The 7,765-nt window shown below is 40.0% G+C and overlaps 1 non-coding gene across 1 annotated transcript; it reads right to left on the bottom strand.

The window, feature by feature from the left end:
* Positions 1 to 3,355: 3,355 nt before the first annotated feature.
* Positions 3,356 to 3,428, bottom strand: Trnav-aac (transfer RNA valine (anticodon AAC)). Its single transcript has one exon. It is a non-coding gene; the product is annotated as a tRNA-Val (tRNA).
* Positions 3,429 to 7,765: the final 4,337 nt, after the last annotated feature.

The following is a 7,765-nucleotide window of genomic DNA, read 5'->3' as shown; positions in this document are numbered from 1 at the left end:
CATTGAAATTAATGCAAAGGAACGTATGAAGCCAACAATGATTTTGAAAAAAATTTCTTCAGGCTCATGAATAACAGAGTCTAAGGCAAAACTATGCAGAATGTACGAAAGATGAGTGACATAAGAATAGCAACATCCTGGAAAGGTAGATATTTAGCATCTGCATTAATTTCGAAACTTAATTTCAAAAGGAGTGTTATATTTTTTTTAAATTAGTTGCTGTTGAATTAAGGAAACTTAACATAGTGTTTGATAAGCCATTAGCAGTAGGAATAGCGATTTTAGATATTTCAAAGACTCTTCTTGTAAAATTTCATTGTGAATTTAATTATGAATATATGCTAAAAAAGTTTCCACTAAACCCTGTAAAACTGTGTTACACTGATACTCATAGTTTAATACATCATATTAAAACTTCAGAACTTTATAAGAATATAAAGAGTGATTTGCCAAAATGGTTTGATACTTCAAGTTTCCCTGTAAATAACAAATATCAGATTTCACTTGTAAATAAAAAGAAAGTTGGATTATTGAAAGATGAGTGAAGTGGTGATCGTATTGTTGAATTTATCGGTCTACAAGCTAAAATGTATGCTCTCGCGACTGAATCACAGCGTGTAATGTGCAGAGTAAAAGGAGTGAAACAGTCTGCTATTAATCAGCTAACCATTGATTATTATCGACAATGTGTGTTGAAATCTAATGTTAAATCAACTGTACTGTGTATTAATCAATGCAAAGGCCATGTAGTTTCCACTGTTAAGCAATATAAGCTAGGTTCATCAGCACAAGATGATAAAAGTTTTATACTGTCGGATAAAATGAATACCTTAGCATGGGGTCACTATCACTTGAAAAATAATAATAATGATGATGATGATGGTGGTGGTGGTGGTGGTGGTGGTGATGGTGATGTGTAAAAATAAACACAAGAAATATTATTTGTAAAAATTAAATATTAAAAAGTAAAAATTTTTTTAAGTGATTTAATTTGTCGAAAAATAAAAACATATATTACATAAACATGAGTTTGTAACTGTTTGATTTTGTGGAAAAAATAAATAAATAAACGTAATTCAATAATTACTTCATTTTATTTTATCTGAAAGTTCCTTTCTACAACCTTTACAGTTCACTGTAAATGGAGGTGATCCATCAATCTGACAATGTGCATTCAAATCATAATGTTTATAGCAATTTTCATACTTAGAAATAATATCATCATTCTGAAATATTTATGGTAACCTTGTATGAAATGTCACATAAAGAGGGTAACAATTGTTTAGGAAACAGATAATAATCAATTCCATTCAAATTTTTAGATCCTGCTACACGTTTACCATAAATTTCACAAAGCAGTTTGCAAACATTTTTCGATTTGATCCAAGCAAACAAGAAGAACACATCAGCAGTGTCAGTCTCAGCACTAGCAGCAGCTCGCTCGTCGAATCCATAGTCTTCCAATTGTAGCATTTTAACGTCTTCAGGGATAATAAGTTTCAAAATATTTAGGATAAGTGGACACAGTAGACTTCGTGAAAACACCAATGCTTTACAGTCACTGATTCCATAATCTGAACTTGTAGTACACATTCATTTCCATCAATTAAATTAGTGTCCAACACTCTCAATGAATGTTGGTCTGAATTAATGTTAATTATCATAACTTTGTTCATATTTATTCCTTTAGCTACTGGACTGATAGGATGCAAATGGTGAAATGAATGTAGCTCTCTACATATTTCTCTCTTTCTATATTTGACTACGCTTTGTGACCTGATTGTTCACAGGCAGTATCTCTTTTTCCCCTGGTGAAATATTCTTCTAAATTCTTACATTTGTCCTCTAGCCATCTGCCTTAGTCATATTCCAATTCCTGTCCATTTCATTTTTTAGATGTTTGCATTCCCCTTCACCTAATTTATTTGATGCATTTTTGTATTTTCTTATTTCATCAATTTAGTTCAGTATCTCCTATGTTGACCAAGGATTTCTACTAGGCCCTGTCCTCTTACCCATTTGATCCTCTGCTACCTTCACTGTTTCATCTGTCAAAGTTACCTATTCGTCGTATACTGTATTATTTTCGCCTGTTACTGTGAATCATTGCCTAATGCCCCCTTTGAAACTCCCAGCAATTTCTGGTTCTTTCAACTAATGTAGGTTCAGTCCCTTTTTGAAATTTCTTTAGTTTCAATCTACTGCACATAATTAATGAAATGTGGTCCACTGTTCTTTTCCTATCACAGCAAACATATTTCTGTTAATGGCACTAGGATACATTATGGCCATTCACTCACAATTTGATCCTATGTCATGTCTCTGTAAGTCCATCATCACCTTACAAGGTGGTTGATGGACCTCGTTTGTTGAATATGAAATGTCGAATCGAAACAACTTCAGCCGTCTAAATTTCGAGATGTTATATTTGTTGACCAACCAGTTTCGCCGCTACATTACGAAAATGGTGCCAATGGCTCTGAGCACTATGGGACTGAACATCTGAGGTCATTAGTCCCCTAGAACTTAGAACTACTTAAACCTAACTAACCTAAGGATATCATACACACCCTTGCCCGAGGTAGGATACGAACCTGCGACCGTAGCAGTCGCGCGGTTCCGGACTGAAGCGCCTAGAACCGCTCGGCCACTGCGGCCGGCCGCTACATTACCTCATCTTTTTTTTGTTTATTTTGAACCTACGTCTTCCACTGGTTCTGCGCTTACGAATAGTCTCTCTTCCCGATCTAGGCCCAACAAAGCACAGCCTAATTAACAACTACGCTCTTCGCTTGGCCGTTTAGAAACAATCAGTACGTAAAAGTGAAGGCACGAAACACCAGACAGTGCTAACATGATCGACACTGACTTACACACACATAAACGCAAACACAAACACACACACACGCCCGCACGCACGCAGCTGGATGTTGAGCTCCCGCGTGCCAGTGTGGTCTGGCGTCAGAGACTGCTATCGACCGCACGCAACTTCGCGGCTGTTCCAGCACTCGGCAACTCGGGCAACGTTGGCGCCAACTTGGCTGGCGCCAGCTCGTTACGTACCGCCGGCGCAGCGCTCATACCGGGCCAGCTGCATTTCGTCACACCCGCGTCTGAAATACCGCACTTGGCTATTCAAATTTCGCCCATCTGGGAAAGGCATACGTTTATTACTTCCGTGTACACCGCTGCAATATAATTTCACGCGTGTTTCTGTACTCTGTTCGACTTGGCAGCATTCTTATTTGAATTTCTGCCTGGTGTGCGGAAACTGAAGGGTTGGGGTAATGTATCACTAAACCACAAAGACGTGGACGGTAGCGGAAAAAATTAAGGTCTGTGACAGTTTTAATATAGTTTCCGCCCGGAATCAAACTGGGGACCTTTTGCGTGTTAGGCACACGTGATAACCGCTACACCACGGAAACTGCTACCCTCTGTGCTGCACCTGAGATTGAACTTGTAGGAAAATCGCTGTTTTGCCGTAAAAGTCACTTTGCGGAAACGCACCGTGCAAGTACTTCCACTCGTCTGCAACAATCGACAACACCTTTGGCAGTCTGAATGCCATCACGAGTAAGAGCTTAAGTAGTCAAAGAAAATGCTCGCGTGCGAGTTCTCAGTAGCATGATTAGCTCTATCTTTCCGTACGAGATACCGTCGATTCGAACAGTCGTTATTGCAAAAAGATTTCACCAAAACCAGTCACTTCGTTGGCAGCACGGAGTTTGGGCCCAGGGGTTATCAGGCCACATGCCATTCAAATTTCAGATTTAAAGTCACCTCATGTAGAAACTTAATTGAACACAGAGACTGTATGACAGAAAGCGCTGAGTTGAGATAGAGAAGGAATGACGGGTGTCTATTGATACACCCATCTCGACTTTCGAAGTAAATCATTCCCTACAGCAACGCGATTTTATTTAACTTTATTTTTGTTTACACGATCTTTCTTACAATCACAGGACTAGGAAGCTCATTTGACTATCAATCTTTGCCACTGAACTCAGTTTCAAACGTCACGCCAAAAGAAAAACTGTGAGAAGACACTGATACGCCTCTGTTTCGACTAGGAATATGGAAAGACTCGCTTTGCATAATTAAGTTTCCGAGCGTCATCTTAACGCGCAAGCTATATGTCCAAGGACTTGCGAAAACGTATACGAACTCACAGCTCCCTGGATAGGTTCGTTGACCTTTGTTTAAGATAGTGATCGAGAAGGAAACAAATGTGAAATCTGGCGAATGTGGGCGACTGGTTTCATGGAATGAATGAATGTCTGTATATAAAGATAATCTTAATACAACTTAAACATATTGGCTTATTCTCATATTGACTAAGTGGTATGCCAGATTTTACCGGGAACTGCATGGATTCTAATCTATCCTTAACAGATTTGCGAGTCTCCTCAAAAGAAACGGCCGACGAGCCCTCCACTCATGTCCACAACAAGGAATTCTTTCCCAGCGAGAAGGAGATGGGTTGCTGCTATGGTACTGAAACAAGGACGTAGCCAAAGGGGTGAGGAGGGAGTACACGCCCCCCCCCACCCCCTATCAAATGAACTGAATTACACGCAATGTGGTTGCCGTGTAGAGAAACTGAAAGATATAAGGGACGACCAAAACGTTTTTGTATGCGGTCGTTACTGCAACGTATAAAGGTCGGGACACACACGTCCGGGCCGTGTCAGGGCCGAGCGTCGGACGAGTGACGGCCGCGCTCCGGTCCGTTCCTGCAGGGGCCACACATGGCCGGGGCACGTCAGTGTCTCTGTTGTTCTTTGTAGCGACTCGGACGCGGTGATCTGTGTTTCTGTTTGTGAAAGCTGTAAAACATGTTCACTAATTTTCGTAATAGTGAATTAGGACTTATAGCACTTGCTTTAGAAGAAGAGGAAAAAGAACCAAGGCAAACAAGAAGAAGAAAATTATGGATCCACAGTGCCTGGAAAACAAGACCAGTACAGGGAGAGTTTCGAACATTATTTTCTCATCTCATAGATGATGAGACTAAGTTTTATGAATATTATAGGATGACGCAGTACAGCTTCTGTGAACTTTTAAAGAAACTAGAACCAAGACTGAGAAAATAGGACACTTTCTGGAGAGTATCAGTTTTACCCAAAGAACGACTGACTGTTTTTTTAAGGTAGGTTAAAGAAAAGTACACAGAACACAGATAAATATGAAGTTTTTAGGACGCATTTATATTTTATTACTTTAGTAATTGAAAGATAAATACATAAGTTAGTAAATAATACAGTTAAATTTCTACTATCCTAAGAAAAACAAATGAGCATTATTCAGTGACTTAGTTTCTGAAGCTGATGAGGATGCAGGGGAACTTGGAGGATGATCGCTTTGGTTATTTATATACGAATTGTGGGAATCCCTTTGCAGATCCAAAAGCTGCTGTGTAGGTTCTGTTGACTCGTTTTCCACAGGTGAAGGATATGGTGTTGAAACAAATTTTGCTGAGGAATTGGAGGATGATGGAGTGAATTGATGGACTGATACGTCATTCATGAGTTGCTTCACCTCAAAGTCTTGTACAATTGAAAAAATCCTCTTTCAGCTTGATGACAAACTCTGTCTTTGTACTCGATATTCCTGTAGTTTTCACTTCCCTGATGGTAACGAACAGGAAACTTATGAACTTCTTCTATTAGCCGTTCCACATCCATGTTTTGTACACAGAACAGTCTTGCGCAGTTGCACAGCTCACAAGACAGTTCTACCGTCAGGCCGTGTCCGTCACGTGAAAATTTAAACACGGCGAATCCCGCCCGGCCCGGCCTCGGCCCGTTGACGTTCCCCGTGCACGGCCCGGTCAAGTGGGGCCCGCTACATGTGTTTTAATGGTGTATTTCGTTGTCCGGGTGACGGCCGATACTCGGACGTGTCTCGGCACGGCCACGGTCCGGGCATGTGTGTCCCGACCTTAAGCAATGTAGCGCGACTCCGATTCATTGCTGGCGTATAAGCATTGACATGAAGGTAAGGGATTGGTGTGGAATTCGTGTCTTTCCGACGGGAGTGCGGTAAATGCGTAAGCGTGAACTATGGCGACGTTGATACCGAACGCGTCGAAACGAGACGAGCGTGCTATTATTCTTTTCTTGACTGCCGAAGGGCAAACACCGATAGACGTCCATTGCAGAATGAAGAATGCGTATGGGGCAGCATATCTGTAGAAGACTGACGTCGTGGAATAGTGTGACAAAGACTGCTGCTGCTTCATTATAACGTCCGTCCCCACATTGCAAACGTTGTAACGCTGAAGTCACGTCAACTTAAAGTGGGAGACACCCGAGCACTCAATCTACAGTCCTGATCTCTCCCCATGCGTTTATCACGCTTATAGCTCCTTAAAAAAAGGCCTTGAAGGGTCAACTATTGCTGTCGGACGAGGATGTGAGCAGGCAGTCATGGACTTCACACAGTCGACGCCGTGTTTCACCAAACGGGTATCTTCAAAGTGATTGTCTCAATACCCACGACGACTTTCTCTGAGTGACATACCGAATCTGGATTCTACGGCCGTCGAAGGGAACCTTTTTGATCGTCCTTTACATTCTAATTTTCAATCATACGACGAAAAAGGTGAACGCACTATCGATAGTCAACAATGCCGTCGATAGATTTAAACTATCGATAGTACTGTCGGCTGTAGCCCATATCTTTACTTATATTAGAAAAGTCAGCTGTGTTTTGTTAGCAACGAATTGTAATTCGTTTGGCAGTGCCAAATAAAGAAATATTTAATTCCACAACTGGGTATCTTATATACAGGGTGATTCGCGAAGATATACAAATATTTTAATATATCATTCTACAAGTAAAACTAAAGAAAAATGTTCTCATAAACAAATATCCGCAAATGTTAAGTTACTGAGTTACGCCTAATACAATATTTTGCCTGAAATTTAGCAACTTCGCTAATATGAAGCAACCACAAAACTGTACGACGTTAAAGTAAAGCATGATTGTCATTTATTTTCTTGTTATTGGTCTGGTGAATTTAATAAAACCTATCCCAGACGTGTATCTGCAACAGTTTTCCAGAACATCCAGAGAAGCACAGATTATTATGCCAGTAAATTTGTTTACTTTCCATTAAAAATGTAGAATCGTTTATGTCATTGTTGACAGCCGTTAGTGAGTTGCTTCAGTAGTTTCCTAACATCGTTTATGAGGGCAAAGTCAATACACGTGAGGCATTACCTACTCGCATTATGAGTGCAATAGACGAAATTAAGAACAACGATGTGAAACTGCAACGAGCAACAAAATCTGTTCATACACGTGCAGCAAAATGCATTGAACTCGGTGCAGACATTTTTGAACATTTATTGTTTAATGTATTGTGAAACTGTATGTACACTGTCCAACTTCTTTAACACTGAGCTTTGTTTTTTCCGGTTTAACATGAATTCACTTGTGCTATGGTATTAATAAAAGCAGATTATCTGACACATACAATTTCTGTTAGCGTCATTACCATCATTTTTCCAAAGTTAAATTCTCTACAACTTATGTTGAAAACTTTGTTGCAACTGTCTGGGATTTCAAAAACAAATTGGACCAGGTAGTTAATAAAGTAAAAATTTTACGAAATTACTCCTTTGCTTCTCTGGATGTTCTGGAAAACTACTGCAGATACACGTCTGGGACAGGTTTTATTAGATTCGCCCGATCAATAACAACAAAATAAATGGAAATCGTGCTTTAAAGTAACGTTGCACAGTTTTGCGATGGCTTC

The sequence above is a fragment of the Schistocerca cancellata genome, chromosome 3, assembly GCF_023864275.1.
Source record: "Schistocerca cancellata isolate TAMUIC-IGC-003103 chromosome 3, iqSchCanc2.1, whole genome shotgun sequence".
NCBI lineage: Eukaryota > Metazoa > Arthropoda > Insecta > Orthoptera > Acrididae > Schistocerca > Schistocerca cancellata.
The sequence above is the reverse complement of the archived record's forward strand: the minus strand, read 5'-3'. Positions and strand labels throughout refer to the sequence as shown.